General features: G+C 41.1%; 1 protein-coding gene across 4 annotated transcripts in view; it reads left to right on the top strand.

The window, feature by feature from the left end:
- Positions 1–18,164, top strand: part of NOL4 (nucleolar protein 4) — a 185,820-nt gene that overhangs the window by 3,396 nt on the left and 164,260 nt on the right. The window contains exon 1 of one of the 4 annotated variants that reach the window (XM_079302953.1): positions 17,746–17,799. The exons of the other annotated variants lie outside the window; for them this stretch is intronic. The gene's annotated coding sequence lies outside the window, so the exon portion shown is untranslated. Of the gene's footprint in view, positions 1–17,745; positions 17,800–18,164 lie in introns of those variants that run through there. 4 annotated transcript variants of the gene reach the window in all.

The raw sequence follows: 18,164 nt of genomic DNA, 5'->3' as shown, positions 1-18,164 counted from the left end.
TACTTTGTTAGGAATTACTCTCTCCTTGAAGCTTTAAGATTTGCTGCTCAGCTTTGCTGTCAGCCAGAGAGATTTGCTCCTGATGGTGCTGTAATCCACTGCTGCTGGTAATTAGACATCATTACTGCTGCGTTAAAGGGAAAGAGAGAAGGAGAGAGGACAGGCTGGGGCTAATTAACTACTTGATTCTAATGAAAGAAAGAGAGCCTGATAGCAACTGGGAGGTTGCACCGGAACAGGCTAGATGTACAACACAGACTTAATTGAGGCAGGGTGTCTTGCAGTCTCACAGTAGCTCAGGCTTGGTCTACTTTCATATTCTGTGGGCAGCAGTGCACAAGGTATTATTCTGCTTTTCCCTTGCCTGGTTGATAAGTAGCTCAAAATCACAGACCTGTCTTCAGTATCAAGTTTAAGCATGCCAACAAGGAGAATGCATAGATGATTATGTGCTGGCTTAATCTATTTTACGGGTATGGTCTCCTCAAGAGCAACAGGAACAAATCAATTTCTGAATGTTCACATCCCTCTGTGGCCTAGGAGATGCACTTTTGGTCACCAGGCAACAACATTCCCTGCAAAACAGCCATTTTAGGTCCAGAGTGGGACAACACACAATATGGTATTCTTATTTGCTTAAGGTACTCCTGTATGCAACCTAGCAAGTATTTCACTTTGCAACTTTTCAGATTGTCTGTCACCACTGTAGGTTTCCTTTCATCAAGCTGCACTTTCTGAAAGCAGTGAAATTAGGCCTAGCCTAGACACACTATATAAATAAAACAGGTTGGGCCAACAAACATGCCAAACGGTTGACACTGCCAACTTTAAATAGTTGGTACTCACCAACCATAAGGAAGTATGGAACTAGTATCTCTAGTAAGATACCCTTTCCAACTGTATACATGATTTTTATGGTGTATTTTTAAAATGTATTTTCTGCATAGTTTCTTTAGTGGGAGCTATTATTGATTGGCAACTTAAAAACAAATTTTTCCTCGCCACTCTCCTTTTTCTGGATTGATGGTGTGTGTGGACACAAATATGGCCCCTAAAAATTAGTCTTAATTTAAAAAGAAATTAGAAAATAATGGCCTGAGCTGTATCAGCAGACTTAAAACAGAATTTTCCATTAAAAAAGAAGGGCCAAGATGACTGCAGGATAGCCCTCAAATATAGAATTTACACAGTATTAGCAAACTAATAGAATATAACCTCAAAGGCCAAGTTCAGATTACTTTGATGTCATTACTAATTTGAAATTACTCCATTGACTTTAATGGTATCATAGACCTAATGGAGGAATTTTCCTGTTCTTTCTTTTATATTTTCCAACTATAAGCAGAGAATGAACTTTCATTCTGGAACCAAATTTTGTTTAGCTTAAATCTTTAGATCCTCCAGGAGGATCTGGTACCTCATGGGTTGCTGCTAGCAGACCAGCAAGGCTTTCTGCAGGTGCAGGGTTGTACTACTGAACCTGATTACAGGATTTAAGGCTTAAAATTATAGACCAGTCAGCTCTAAGGAACAGGCTATATCCCAACCCACCTCTTGTTCTGTTGGACATGAAGAATAGTAGATAGATACACAAGCTTCTGTTCCTTTTCTTTTTGTATAAATTACTTTGTGTATGAACAATAGGAAAACCAGATCACAACATAAATAGCTTATAGGTCAAAATCTATTGCTTTAAATTATCTTACATTTAAAATAGTTCATTATGATAGGACATTTTGAAGAAATTTGAAAATAAGCGTCTTTTTTTCTTTACATTTTTCCCCATTTTTGTAGCCATCGACAGAAAAAATTTATACAAGTGTTTGTCAAATGTATATTGGTAGCTCTGTAGCCTGCTGAACTGCCAGCACATAATGGCAGTAAGTACTGCAGAAAGGTGATGCTGAGGGTGAGCTATAATTTATCCCAAGGTACGATGCTGCAGGAGTTTTACAGTCCCATTAAATGCACCTTCAGGCTCAGGAGTGGTATTCAAACCTTGCCATATCTGCCCTGTTTCAGCTGCCCAGCACATTTTCCTTAACCCCTGTTCAGGGCTGCAGAGCTCTGTCTCCTCCCTTTCCCTGCATCCTCTGCCCTGCTCTTTGCAGACCTCCCGATGGAGCCGGTGAGGAGGGATGCTGGTGAATCAGAGAGACAGTGCTGGAAAATGGTCACAGCAGATGGAACAAAACCGGTTTAGTTGGCAACTCTTAATGCAGGCATTCAGGGGAGTGTTCATGAATAAAGAGAATAACTCTGTCCTGGAATTAAAAAATGTTAAAGCACCCATATGTAAGATGCCATCTCCACATGCATGTGTGAGAGAGGCAAAGGCACAGAAGGAGCTGAGATTTCTTAATGACAATGTTGAGTTGGAATTTTTAAAGAAAAATGAGCCAAGGAGAGCAGATTTTGAAAAACTAAGTGTTTTAAGGTTAGGAAATGTTGACTTTACTTTAGAAACATGAAATAGGGTGTAGCAGTGTGCAAACAAAACCTAGTACTGATGTATCCATCCTATATATATATATACACACACTCTCATCCTGTAGTGAGAGACAGGATGACAAATTCAGTGCTACCACCTGGGCAAAGGCCAGGCTTGCAGCTCAAAAGCCCAAATCTTTCCAGTGATCAGAAATAAAACCTCACAGTTTGATTTTCATGCTTCTGTGAACCTTTGCTGAGAACACTGAGGTGATAGTGAACTTGTATTTTAGTTCTCACCCTGAGTCTCTTGTCAGTGAAGCTGCACTGGATTTGGTCATGATGCAGGGACTGCTGCTCAGATGCTTCAGCCCTGATTTTCTTTGAATTTATGAGTGCTGTTTCTGTGGCTGCATAGCTATGTGATCAGTGGGGAATAAGCTGGAAGGTTAGGGCTAAAATGAGCTGCTGCCTAACAGTACAGCAGGATAGGATTTTTTCTCTTCTTTTTATGTAGAAACTTTCCCTATTCCCTGGGGTGATCACCATTGCTGTTCCACTCTAGACTGAAAGGAGACAGGGTCTGGGGAGACTACACAAAGACACTGCAGGTAGAGAGGGCTTCCCATGAACACGGGCCCCTGGGGGAAGAAGGCTAGTGCCAGTGCTGGATGAATGTGGGAGTTAATTTCAAAATTCATTTTGCACTACAAAAATAAATTAAAATTGGCTGACACTGAAACTGTGAGTTTGTCTGCTGTTGAAAGGAGGCAACTCGCAGGTTTGGTCTGAAGGAAGCTATTTGGGTCCCAATATTCCCCAGTTATGCAGGATACACCTGTTGAGAGTTTGCTGGTAAAAGAGGAACAAAATAAGCAGGGCGTATAAATGAGGTAGATGTGGAGAAAGATCATGAGACAGTGTGGCAGGAAACACACTCTCCAGGAGGGAGGATCATACCAGATTCTGCAGCCTCCCATGCATCACAGAGCATCACAGGCATCTTCTGTTCCTTGTTGAGTAGGTGACTGGTCAACACAGTCTCCAAATTTAGTAGAGCTTTACAGGATGTAAAAGATGTTTTTGTCTTGTATATATTATTTTAGACCTGCCAGAGGCCTCTCTGAATTTAGAAAACTCAGGCAGTGTTAGTTGGTGCAATGTTCCATTGTCCTGCAAGAGCGCTGAAAGTGATCCTGCAGCTTGCTTAAATTACCCTTTTGTTCTCTTTAAACAGATGAGTCTCAAAACTTTACAGTTCCACTAGCAAGGTATTTTTTAATGGTTTGTTAACATACAATATCCAGGCAGGCATTGTCAATATACAGGAAAGACATGCCACAGGTTATGGCACTGAGCATTTTTTCAGATGCACATGGATTTTCATAGGGATGATCAACTCTGTCACTGACAGTTGTACAGGCTCCTAACTGCTGATTCAATAACTCTGCAAGCTGCAAAACTTGACAGTTACTGTGTGCATCTGCTGGGATTACAGCTCAGTTGTTGAAATTGAAATGGGAGCGTTTGAAACATTTCCTTGTATATGTGGATACTCTTCAACTTAAGGGGCTATCTCTAGCAAACAGTTTACTTAATAAAACTGATCTATGTTAGACTTTACCTTAAGTAGAGACTTTTTTCAGAAACAAATATTCTGTATAGACTTGGAAGGACAATGTTTATGAAGTGACCTACTTTTGCCTAGGATGAAACTCATTCAACCTTTTTTACTTGAGAGCCTGTAGTAAACTCCTTAGGGAAAAAAAGAGGTTTTATGTGTTATATTGATAGTAAGGTCTGTGTGTCTGAAGCTTTTCTACATTTTGTTACTCCAGAGATTTTAATACAAGATATGGATGTTACAACACTTTGACTGTACTTAGAGAAAATTTATGTGGTGAGATTACTTGCACTTAAATTACTTAAGAATGTAACTCACTGTAGAACTTTTAAATTAATATGACTTGTGTTTGCTCTTTTTGTTGCCTCTGGACTTACACATACCACTATTAATACTGCCAGGTGGAATTTGTAGAAAACTTTTGTTCAAGGCAGATCCAGAGCTGAAGTAGCTGCCACTAAATTGTGACCCACCACGTGTAGGGTAAAGCAGCATTGTGCTGGTGTATGGGAAATCACATTTAGGAATTGATTTTTAACTACCCTGAGCTGATAGAAGATGAGTAACAGGCAAGTTGTTATACAAGTAATTAGATACAATAAGAGAAGAAAAACTAAGGTATGGCCAGAGGTTTCAGTAGACAGGAAAGACGAGGACGATAAAAACATTTCACAAAACTTTATTTGTCAGTGTATATCTTTTCTGATGGGGTTGATAAAGAAATATCTATCCCGGTATCTACATTTTTGAGGTGATAAAATTGAAGAATGGTCAGAAATAGAGAAATGAAAAAAGAAGGGATATTGAATTGCAGCGCATCACTGAGACTTCACAAATTCAAAACCACTAAAGAACTGAAGAATGAAGTGACTAAAATACTACCAAAATATACTATTTTCCACTATATATGACAATGATACAGCAGTATGGGCAAAAGTGTACTAGAAAGGGAAAAAAACCAGGGTGGTAAAGACAGCACATAGAAATAACAGACTAGTGGACCATATGTCAACACTAGTAAAAATATCGGTAAGAGTAATTAAAAATTATCTTAAGCATAAATATGAACTGGACTTGGTTGATGAATTTTGTGGCAGTTAATGATGTTCTTCTGACTTGTGTTCAAGAACAATTTAGAAATTTTCAGGTGAAAACTCTGTGAAAACTCTTGCTCCTTTCTGAAATAAAACCCATCTGATACAGACTTTATTAAAGCAGGGCTGCAACTTTGGCTCTGATGACAAATTAAAACTGATGAAGAACTGGGAAATCATAGCTAGGGTTTGAGAACTATACAATGCAGTCCAATGTGTGTATGTACACACACATACACAGAGACATATAAGTGTATATGTATATGTACATATATATCCACCTAAAACTCAGGACTCAGGGTGGTGAAGGATTTTCAACACTAGATGGAATGTAAATTAATTAGGCTAAGTCAAAGAAGAATTGGGAGGTAAAATAGAAATATCATAACAAAGGGGGAAAAATGGGAGAAATAATGGCAGGCAGAATTCCCTACAGACCATTTCCAGATAATTTACATTTGATGCGATCATGATATTAGCTTTTTGAGAAGAAAGGAAGAATTCAAACTTTTCAATCACATCTAAAATGTATGGAATTAGTCTAATAATATCACAAGGGAAATATTTAGGAATGGTTTCAAACAAATCAATATATGTATCCAAAATGAGCACGGCAGGTATAACAAAAATTGGCATTAGGAAATGTATAGAGAATAATAATGAAAACTTATTTTTCTTATTAATTAAATGGTATGTCCTTGTCTTTAATAGCATGCTTAGTGTATTTATCTCATCTCTAAAAGGTTTCAAGAGATGAAAGATCCATGGAAGGTAACAAAACTTACCAAAGAAAAAGGGTAAACTACATTTAAACTACATGACAAGTAGTTTAAATGGTTATATCACCCAAAAAAGAAAAACATTAGGAGAAAAAATGCACAGCAGAAAACAGACGTGTAAAGAGGTAGAAAGAAAGTGAGAGATAGTGTGGTGTAAATACCAGCGAGCAGCAGAGAAAATTCAGTTGCCACCTTTAAAATTCTATTTCATGTCCTAAGGCTCTTTAGACAACCATCTCAGAAGACAAATTCAAAGCTAGGCCATTTTTATAAACCAAAGTGCTGGGAATGGAAAGTCTGCGCTGCTGTCCCTAGAGAAACCCTGACTGATTAATCCAAAATTCCTTCCAAGGATTTTACAGGAGCTCTGTGGCTCTCATAGGGATGTAGCATGCTCTTTATGTCAGTTCAGCTTTGCTGGCTGGAGCAGAAGTGAGGACAAGGTCATGTCCATGCCCTTCCTGCTCTGTGCCTCTGGGAGCGAGGACGTTGGTGTGATGGCATGAGCTCGCTGCCTGGCTCTCACCTGGTGTCTTGAAGCATCTCCCCAGGTGTTGTCCCACAGAGCCTCTATTTAATCATGCTCCAGTCCATCCATTAACACAAGGAAAGATTTGTGGAGCATCTTGAAATCCCAGCATCCTCCTATCCCCTTCCACCCTCTACTGATTTTTAACACTGCTGGTGTTTCATGCTCTTGCTTCATGAATAGCTTCTATAAGTTTTAGGTATGTCTTAGGTTGGCTGATGCTATAGCAGTAGAAAAGAAATTTGTCATATTGCACAAGGCACAGTATTTTGTTGAGGAATTAGTTTATTTATATTTATTGAGCTTTGAAACATTTTTTGCAGAGTCCCTTGCAGGCTGGTACTAGATGGTTCGTTGGTCAGTTGGAGTGCAGCAGTTTTGTGGCCCATTGCTGTGCTGATATCACTAGTCTGGAGAAAGGAGGGAGACAATCAAGTTTCTGAGGTCCAGCATTACCCTGTGTGGACTAGTGCATAAGGTTATTGTGGTTTACACTGAATGTTTGCAATGAGCTACCTCTGGTTTACAATTTACTGCACTTGTGGTGAGATGGAATGTGCTGCTTTCACCTCTGTATTTTTGTCTACCTGTGTCAGCTTTTTGAGTGTATTTGTCAAAACTATTACCAAGCCCTTATTGTGGTGGGAAGAAAAAAGAGCAGAATTTTAGAGAATTAATGACAAATATGAGATGAATTAGCTCATTCAAATGATGACAGTTTCTGAAAGGCTTTGCTTTTTGACCAATGGGACCAGGAAGTATGGCATATATATAATTAGATTACTTGGCCCATTGCATTTCTCAAGAAAAGGCAGTGGAAAAGGAAAAAAAAAATGTAGCTCCTTCCTTCCTCCCTTAATCTAGACATAGTCATAGTTTTGTTTTTTTTTAATGACATCTCCTGATAACCTTTACCTTTTTATATTCTGAGAGTTCAGTAAAGCCCCCTGGCTATAGTTGCTGTACTACTGAAGTATTTCATTTGTATTGAGCAGACAATCAGCATTCTTTTAATGAGTGCTATATTTGAATGCCAGCCATCCATCTAAAACCTGCAGTTCAGACAGATCTCATCTATTTATCCCTTTTTGTCTCAATTTGGGCTTATCCAACAAGGAAATGGGATAGTAAATTCTATATGAATGGAGCATCAAAAACCATAATTCTCAAAAAGACATCTATTGTAAACTTCTTGCACATTGACCCTGTGTGGTTTTGGAAAACTTACACAAATCCTCAGCCACATCTTACTAATGTAGAAGGTCTCATTATCATTGTTTGGTGTAACTGAGAGTTGAACTGGGAATACAGGGAGCTTTCAAATAGTTAACTTTGCATCTAACCAAATTATAAAGCAATATAAGTAAAACTAGCTTTGGAAGTGAATAAAGCTAGTTAAAATAAGACTACTTTCTTCTTTTTTAATTGCTCCTCTATATAGCAAATTTCAGTATTATTCTTTTTATCCCAATTTTGGCAAGATACATCAGACTTCTAGGAAACGGTAGAACTGAAAATGCTGCTTTACCTGTATTCCTAATTGAATCTTATATTTTGATCTGGAACCAAAAGAATGGCTTTCAAGAGCTGAGTAGGAAAAGCATTCCTAAATAAGAGAAAGCGGGTCAAATTTTATTAATAAGTAGAACATTTCAATTAATAGAATTTTAATGAACTCTGTATTTTTCCTGCTACTTATCATTGAACTTTAATGAATTTATAGGTAATTACAAGATTTCTTTTTAACAAATTTAATTTTAATGGATGTAAAGTCAGGAAAAAATTTCACATATACAGACTTCAAAACATTCAAGGAATTTGACTTATCATTCTTGCTGTAATTTAAAAGCAGGCAAATAAGTAAAGTACAGTGTAGATGATTTTAAAGTAAATTAGTATTTTGCATAATTGACCCAAAGAGTGAACCAACAGACCTACAAAAAAGCCGAACAACTGTAGCTGAAGGAAGCTGGGAGGAGTTAAGCCAGTGACATTTGCGAGGCTTTGAAGGATCCATCCCGTCATCCTAAATCATGCTGGGTGAAATTTCCTGGGATAGGACCAGCAGAAGGTCTATGAATAATTTTAAAGAAATTTTTGGCACAAAGGTTATGGCCCTGTTCTGAAGACATAATGCAGCCCCTGGCTGATGCTTGGGCTTTGCAATGGTCAGTGCCTGAGGGAGGAGTCCACCCACAAACCACCACCCTGGGCACTCACTGCCCTGACCAGTTGGTATTGGTTGACTGGGTAGCAATGACTGAACTCTCAATAGGATACTCTCAATAGGCAATATTTTTTTCTATTTGGGAAGAATAATTAATATGTAAGTGTTATTTGGTTTTGCCAAAGTAAATTCCAATGTGCTAGAGACCAGTGCTTAACAAGCCTATAGAAAAGTTTAAAGATGTGTTAAAATATCTAGAAAGGTTTAGTAACAGCAAGGTGAAATTCAGCTCTAAAATAACACCAGGGCACCCTGTTCCAGTCTCTTTGGTTATAATCTTCTGCAACATCAGAGTGCACTCAATGCAATGCACTGTGCAGGCAGCTCTCTTATAGAAATCCCCAAGTTCTGATTGTTCAAGGAGGAATAAACCAAACCAGAGAATGAGTTTGATTTCAATCCTTTAAACCATACAGATATTTAAGTCAAATAAAAGAGTGTCTCTTACCAAGCAAACACACCCAACACATAAATTCACCCTCAATTACACTGTTGAGTTTGTTTGTTTGCTTGTTTTAAAGTAATCTCCCTTTTCCATGGATATTGCATTAGGACATCTGCTATGAAGAGGATTCAGATCTCTTTCCCTTGTTCCTGTCTCTTTGAACTATATTTGCATTAGAGCAATCCTGCTTCTAATAAGAGGGGAAGGAAAGTGAGATGAGAGAACAAATGGAGTGAAGTGTTAAAGCCAATCAAGTAAAAACAAACTTTGGCTTAACAGCTTCCTATGAGCTGATCCTTAAAGCAAGAAAGTCAGCCTTGGAAGAGATGGAGGCTGAGGAAAGTAAAATAAGCCTGGAGGACTCATATTACACATTTCCCAGTAATAGTAATAGTACTAATAGTAGTAATAATAAATAAGGCTGATGATGATACTTAAAAGTAGTATTTAAGCAGCTAGGCATACCTGTCAGCTACCTAAAAGCACAGAACAACCTTAAGATATTAACTGCATAACAAAACTGCCTGGAAAATGTGTGGAAGATGAAACAGTTTTTTTTTTTTTTTTGGCAGAGGAGGCACAGGGGGAAGCACTTTCTCAAGGAAATTTGATATTAGCAGAATTTTGGATAAATGTCTATTCCAAACCATTTATCCATTTATTACAAATTGGAGTCTATTAGTCAACATTTGTTTCTATGAGGATCACAGCATGATGTAGCAAAAAGTAGCTAAGCAGAATGTTGCTAAATACTAAAAAGCTTTCAGTTACACAAATATGCAAACAGTTAATATAGGTGCTAGATACACCTAGCACTTTGAATTTGGAGGTGTTTACCATTGTGTCATAGCCTCAATACCTATCTGATGCCCACAGTGTGTTTTCCTCAATCCTTGTCATTTGTCTTTATGGCTGCAGTTTATTATTTACTAATAGGCAGGGAACATTTTTCCCCTCCTGTGCTGCCTTTATTTCCAGACCTCAAGGCCTGCTGTTTCTCATTTTGAATTCCAGTCCAATGGCAGGTGCCAAGATTCAGATGTATGTTATCTATGGGCAGGAGGATCAGCCCGTTTATGTGGCATCAGCTGAACTGAACCATTCCATGTGCTGGCTGCATTTTAATATTTTTAATCTTGCTTTGGAAGGCATGCTATTTTGGTGAGAAACCAAATGCATTCAAAGCTGCACACAACAGGAGATCTACAAACGAGTTTCTAAATCTAGGCTTCTGTAAAATTAAAAAGCCAAACCAAAACAAAAAACACTTAAACACACGGACCTGGAGAATCTATTAGGTCCAGTCCACCCACAACCATCTGGAACACTAAGTTATCTATTGGATTTATCCAAACAAAACTTTGGACAAAACACAAGCAGAAATGAGGTGAAGAAGTTGAGCTGAAGCAATTTTTGCATAAATCTTTTAAAATGCCCAAGGCCAAGAAGGCAGATTTTAAGAAATTCTGAACGATATTACCATAATAATGTGAAATAGACCATTTTAAAGGCAAAAAGCTGTTCCCACCGAAGTCAATAGCAAAATCTCACTGACTACAATAGCAGTGGGATTGGTCTGCTAAGTAGCAAACCATGCTTTAAAAAAATCAATACTTCAATTTTACAAGGTAATATGGATAACAGTATAGTTGCCTATTACCAGACCCCATAGTCTGTGGATTTTATCTCTCTAATAATGGCAAGGTTTAGCACCTATCTTATGAATCACTGCCAGGAAAGACATAAGCCATTTCAGAGCATTTCCCCTGCCCCAGCCGAGAGAGCTCTCCAGAGGCAGGACGCGCTGCACCGAGCAGCAGGGATTACTCTGAAATGAATGGCTGCCTGCCTCGGCTGGAAAAAACAGCATTAATCGCTGTGGATCTCGGGGTGGCGTTGGATGCCCAGGGCCTCCATCCCAGCCCTTTGTATGTGCCTACCATAGACACAGATGCCCCGAAGCGGGTCAGGTTTTCGTCTCAAACCCCACCTATAAAAAAAACCAAACCACCAAAACAAACCGAGAGACCTCTTTATTTTGGATTTTCCTTTTCACGTTTCAAGCATTACCGCGTTGTGATCCAAAACAGAGCTCTGTCCCAAACGTTCAGATGAATACACAGGATCTCCACAGAGCTTTGGGGAAGGGAGCCGAATTTCCCCTCTCCGGCGGCCGCAGGGCAGGCAGCCCGCTGTGTGTTTGCTCCCGGAGTCCCAGCGGGGCGTGCCGGGCTCCCTGTGCCGGGAGCGGGGTGTCCCCCCGCGGGGTGACCGTGCCTCCGCGGGCCATAATGAGCGCGGCGGCTCGGCAGACATGTCCCTCACCCCTCCCCCTGCAGCCATATGGTGCCGTAAACAGCCGTGCGGGGACGGCGTCGTGTTGTTGTTGTGTGCGTGTCCCCCGCCCCTTCTCCCCGCGGGTGTCCCCGGGGTGCGGCCGGGGCTCCCCAGCGCCTCTCCCCGGGCGAGGGACCCTCTGCCGGGCCACCCTCGGGGACCCGCGTCCCGGGGTTCCCCCTGGGGAAGCAGCGCGGCCGCCACGCCAGCTGGGTGCGGGGGCTGTCCCGAGAGGGGGCACAGCCCTCTCCCAGCCCGGTGCCGGCTCCATTAATTGATTCAGGGCTCGGGCTGGCATTGAGGGCACGGGGGAGGGGGAGCGGGGAGAGGGTGCGGCTGTGCCGCCATCGCCTCCCCCCGCCTGTTCCTATGGAAACAGTGCAATACCTCCGGGACACACACACACACACACATCCATACACATCCACACACACCCCCACACCCGCTCCCCGGCCGGCCCGGCCGCCGCGCCCTCGGCCGCGCCGTTCCCATGGCGACGGGCTGCGGCAGCACCTGTGCGGCCCCGCCGCCCCGCGGGCCGCTCCCCGCCGCCGCAGCCCGGGCGGACGGGCCGTGCCAGCCCTCCGGGCAAAGGGCTGCGGCGGGGGAGGGCCGGTGGGCACCGACAGCCCCCGCGCAGCCGCCAGCCTGCACCCAGCGCGGGCAGGGAATGCTGTGAGCTGCAATAAGACATCGTCTCCAGTGTGTTTTCAGTCCTGTGCCTGCCCGGCGTAGTGCTTGCTGCGGGCACGTGTAGCATTGCGCAGGAGGTGGATGGGTGATAGAACCACGGAATGTTAAGGGTTGGGAGGGAACCTGAACATCATCTAGTCCAAACACCCTCTGCCATGGCCAGGGACGCTTCCCACCAGACCAGGCTGCTCAAGGCCTTATCCATGCTGACCTTTAAAACTGTCAGGGTTGGGGCATTCCACAAACTCCCCGAGCAACCTTGTCTCACCATCTTCACAGCAAAGAATTTCTTGCTAACATCTAACCTAGCTTTCCCCTCTTTCAATTTGTACCCATTGCTCCTTGGCCTGTCACTGCAGCTCCTGATGAAGGGTCCCTCTCCAGCTTCTCTGTGGGCCCCTTCAGACATTGTGAGGTCTCCACACAGCCTTTTCCTCTCCAGGCTGAGCAGCCCCAGCTTTCTCAGCCTGGATTTGTAGGGGAGGTGCTCCAGAGCTCTTGCCACCACCTCTGGACTTGCTGGTGATGCCCTGCTCTGCTGGAGGAGCTGGGCAGCCATGGATGGGTTTCAGTGCTGGCCCTGCTCCCGTGTTCCTGTGGATGGGTGCTGGTGTGTGGATGCAATGGTACAGCTGGTACCTCTTCCATCGGGGCTGTCCTGCACACCTGCAGCCTGCAGGCCTTGGGAATTGTGAGTTTGACTTAAGGAAGCCCTTGAGTTTGGAAACAAACCCCAAATCTAAGAAATTTCACCGTGTTGCCACACAAGACCCTGCGGGCAGGGCTGTGCAGTGTCACCACAACTACAAATATTTGCTGTAAATAGTGATGTGTCGTGGTTGGTGTGACTTGAAGTGCAGGGAATGGAAATAAAACCTCATGTCAGTGTCACTACTGCTGGTGTTCACTGTTGCTTTGTAATTTTGCCAGAACCCAGCGCTTGAGACATGTCATGCTACCAGGCCTGGTGCTCTTTACCATGTGGCTGTATGGTATGTAGCCTAGTATATAGTTACAGCTGTTTCTGAAAATAGTGTGGTTCTGTTTTTGGACCTCAAGGTATTACACTGGCTTTTACAGGCAATAAAAACATTTGCATATGGTTGTGATAGGTAAACATGGACTTGGGCCCCTGATAGGCAAATATTATTACAATATGTTTTGAAGCCAGGTTTGTCCCTCTGAGGAAGACTTGTGGGTCACTTCTGCCATGTAGCTGATGGGGCAGCTGGGAAGCTGGGGAGAGGGAATAGATAGGAGAAATGTCTTTAGCCCCAAGTACTAGAAGAAGTTTCTCTTTTAGCCATAACAAGAGAAGACTGTTTTTTATCAGCTTCACTAAATGCTGGTTCATGTGGCAGAGACTACAGCTGGAGGACTCCTTTTTTCTTTAATAGAATGCTTCTGGGACTTAAAAAGTAAGGAAAATATCTGACCAATAGTAATATCCCACACAGAAATAAAAGTTTAATAACTTTATGTAAAACTAACCACAAAACTGCATCTATATCCAAAAGATATCAATGTCAGAAAAGATCAGGAAGCTTTCTGTTTCTTTATGGGTATCAAAGTAGCTCAAAAATGGAGTCTTATCAACTGATGCAATTTCATTGTGAGTCCCATGGTGTTTGTAACTTTTTCTTTAAAAGTCCCATCTCCAGTAAAATGCTTGTGAAAATTCTACTTTTGTGTTAAAAAACCTCTTATACAAAAATCCTTTATCAATCCCCACAGTTGTATAGAAAAGATTGTCTTAGCAACAACTCTGTGTCAGTTCTCAAAATCTATCAAGAACCATGGATATTTCATTATCAGAATTTTAATTGATAAGTATATAGAGTGTGGGTAGTTAGTGTGGTTCTAGAGACTGTTGATTTATTAACGAATGGTCTTGCAGGTTCATGTTTGAGAACTTCATCATTAAACTCTGCAAATGTCCCAAGTGGACCTTGTAGACTTAGAAACTGGAAAATAAAATAATCAGGGTTTTTTTTTTCCTAAATAGTAAGATTTTTCAGGGCAATTTAGTGATTTTTCCATACCCTATTTCATTAATTCAAATATCAGTTAAGTAATTATCCTTAAAACAAAGTGAGGATGTAATTTGAGCAGAATCCTTTCAACATATTGCCTAGTAAGCTCTTTGAAAAAAAATTCAGAAGGTGCTCAACAAAACCAGACAAATTTAATTATAGAGATAGGAACACTGAATATGTCTTAAATTATATAAAGCTCAGTCTCATAATAGGGGAGTAGAGAAAATTCGGTTTCTGAAGTTTACAAATCAGATTGTAAAAGCTTAACCTGAAAAAACTGTGTGTGCTGCACCATAAAGCAAGATCTGGAGAAGGAGATCATTCTAGTGAACTTGCTGATGACCCTATTTCCCAGGTCCCATCTCACTGGGACACATTCCTTCTGCTGCAACACAGGAGGACCAAATGCTAAAGTAGCATCAATTCCATTTTTTTTTGGCCTGTTCATAGTAATAGGTCGACTTCTGTGGAACCAAAAATGCAAAATAGATTGCTACAGTAACTACAGCATCAATAACTCACAAGGATTAATTTGGAGAATTGATATAGCTTGAGTTACGCATAGCATCAGTTGAGTTGATCACAATCATCACCTCCAGTTTGACTGGCAGATTGAGGGAGGTGACTCCACCCTGCTGCTCTGCTCTCATGAGACCGTCTGGAGGGCTGTGTCCAGGACTGCAGTGCACAGCACAGAAAGGCATGGATCTGTTGGAGTGGGTCCAGGGAAGGGACTGGGGGGCTGGAGCACCTCTCCTACAAAGGCAGGCTGAGAGACTTGGAGCTGTTCAGTCTGGAGAAGAGAAAGCACCAGAGAGAGCTTATTGTAGCCTTTCAGTACTTGAAGGGCTCTTGCAGGAAGGATGGACAGAGAGTTTTCACTAGGTCTGTTGTGCCAGAACAAGGGACAACCTTTTTAAACTGAAAAAGGGTAGAAGAGGAGGAAGAGGTTTTTTACAATGAGGATGATGAGGCACTGGAACAGGTTGCCCAGGGCAGTGTGAGTGTCCCATCCCCAGAAGTGCTCCAGGCCAGGCTGTATGAGGGAATCATACATGGAAGGGAGATTGGAGCTAGAATATCTTTAAGGTGCCTTCCAACACAAACCATTCTGTGGTTCTGTGATTCTGTCATTGTAATTCATGATGCTCTGTATAACTGAGGTCTGGGAAGGATGGAGGCAAACAATAGGATGCTCAACTGGACACTGTTACCTTAATAGTGAATATACAGACTGAAATATACACCGAATGGAGAAGGAATGTCTATAAGCTATGAGCAGAAACAAGGAGACAGAGAAAAAGGGGGGGAGAAATAAAGGAGTATCTGAGCAGAAAATCTAGTTGGAAAAAAATTAAATGAAGCAATACTTTTTACATCAACATCCAAAATCTGAGTGAAATACAAAAAGATTTTTGTGGTATCATCAGGAATCCCAAAATGTATTTGTCAAAAAAAAATTGAGTAAAAAAATATTCCTGACCCCTGTGGGAGAGTGTAATGATGGCATTGTGTTGTGAAGTACTCTCAGATGGCAGGTTGCTGTTAAAAATGACTGAACAAGATGGAAAAAGGACAGTGGTAGGGAATAGATAGATGGTATAAAACCCCAGATACACAATGAAACCCCATCCTAAACTCATTGTATCAGCTGGTGACAGCTACCTCAAGGGTCTGTTCGTTTTTCATAGGCTACATTTAGCAGCTTGCCATGCCAGTGAAATACTGTTAAATCAAATTGAATTTAATTTCACGTATATCCCCACATGAAAACAAGCACACATATTTACCAGACATGCAGCTGTGCCTGTTGTCTCCCCAGAAAGCAAATTTCATGATACATGCAGAATAGCCCCAATGAAAAGTTATGCTATAAATGATTTGATTTGACAGGAAATTACTGCGTCGTTTCCTTTTAAAGGCTGTAGCACAAAAAATACAGCACTTAATAGGCCATTTGCACAGACCAGAACAGGGCCTGCCTGTATGGTCTTTCAAAAAATCTTCTTGATGCTGGTTTGGCAGTTGTAGACATACAATTTTAAATTTAGAGTTTACTTGCAATTGGCCTTGTATTTGGTTTGGGTAGCATATGTGATTTGTGAATAAAGAAAATAGATCTTTTTCTTAGAGCAGGCAAGGCTTAAATTATGTAGATGGAGTACTCATATCTGACTCTGGTTGGTGCAAGTGCATCAAATATTTTCAGTCGTTTTGGAGTGACTAGCTACTATAAAGTCCAAGCAAAGGAGTAGGTACAAAATATTTACAAAGAGAGACATGCGACACAAGAATTTCTACTACACTAGCATCCTTGGTTTTACTAAATGTTTCACAAAACATGGGATCTCCTGCAGTGTGTCTTGGGAAATGTAGTCCAGGAAGACTCAAACCTGACATAAAGAAATCGTGAAAATTCGAGATAACCAAATTGCAGCTTCTTGTATGTATAGCAGTATATCAGAAGATGCAGTTTAATGCTGAATTGGTGCATAGAGGAACAAAATATGGATTTGAAAATTCAGTCCTTGTTAATGTTTTGTTCATCAGAATATAAACATTGCTGTTCTTGTTGTCAGCAAGATGAAAACAGATGCTGGCTTTCCTTGTGAGATAAACTTGAAACTTTATAACTGTAGCCATCTCTGATGTGAGGAATGAAAAGTGATGATGTTGTGCCCCTAGTCCTTTGCATGCAAGGCCTCATTTTGGAGAGAATAGGACAATTTGGAAGACTGAGGCATAGTTTATTAAAATCATGTTACCCTGAGTTTAGCTATGTTGGTTACAGCATGATGTTTATATCTTCAGGGTTGTGCTCCCTGTAGAGGCCATTCACTTAAGAGCTGAATTTGATGATTCTTTGGGTGCCTTCCAACTCAGAATATTCTGTGATTCTTCAATGGGATTTTAAATTATGCTATAATTTGTGAAGAAAGAATGTGCTGAACCCCTTGCAAAGGAAGCTATTTTTGGTAGAAGAAGAAATTGGGCTCCTGGAATTGGGAGATAAGCTGGAAACAAGGCAGTGACATGACAAAGCCTTAGGGAGGTGATCACCTATTTCTCACTGCCACCAAGAGGCCCTTGCTAACTCCTTCTTAGCAGATGTGATCTAGTATGACAGCAGAACTTTATTCTCCAATGAGTCCTAGGGAGGGTTGGTGTCATGCCTGTGCTCCAAGTTAACATAACTAAGAAACAGCAGCACAGCACTCTGCAAAGCTTTTGTGGCAGGCTCTTGGCATAGGATCAGCCAAAGTTTCTGTGTTTGCCTCTACTAGTCTGCAAAATAGTGTCTCAGAGGCAGTGAAGAAACCTACCAGAGTTGAGTAATTTATGACAAGACAAGAAATTACATTGTGAGCAACAGAAGACAGTCCCGTTTCTGTCGGGGTGGACTAAGTGACCATTTGCTTTTTCTTTCATCTGTCCCTGATTTTCTATAGTACTTTCCATCTCAAGAGATCCCATATGACAAATTCAAGCTTAACTGTCAATTCCAACGGCTCTGGGTTGGATGGCACATCTGTCAGTCAAGTTGTAGACATCTGTGAATATCATGAGAGGAAGAGAACTTTATTGTCTTTACTGAAGGCATCCAGGTGCTGTGTCCCATTAATTTAGTACAGACAATATATACAGTTGAGTGAGAAAATGCACAGGTCACTTAATTGAGGTGAATTACAGTTTTGATACAGTTTGAACACTGTACTTTAAAGTAAGATACTGAGAGACAGATCACCAAATTCTTGTGAGCCTCATGAATAATATAATCAGTATACTGTGTTTAAAACATAATTGAATTCTAATTCTATGTTTTAACTCTTCTTCCCATCCTTATAAACAACTGAGGAACTTAAACTTTTTTTTATATAAAGAGAGAAAGTTTAAGTAAGGATGCATACTCACAGGGAATTTTTAATACAGTGTTTGATTCATGTTTTGAGCATAGAATTGTACTATTAAT

Source organism: Erithacus rubecula (assembly GCF_903797595.1).
Source record: "Erithacus rubecula genome assembly, chromosome: 3".
Taxonomy (NCBI): domain Eukaryota; kingdom Metazoa; phylum Chordata; class Aves; order Passeriformes; family Muscicapidae; genus Erithacus; species Erithacus rubecula.
The sequence above is the reverse complement of the archived record's forward strand: the minus strand, read 5'-3'. Positions and strand labels throughout refer to the sequence as shown.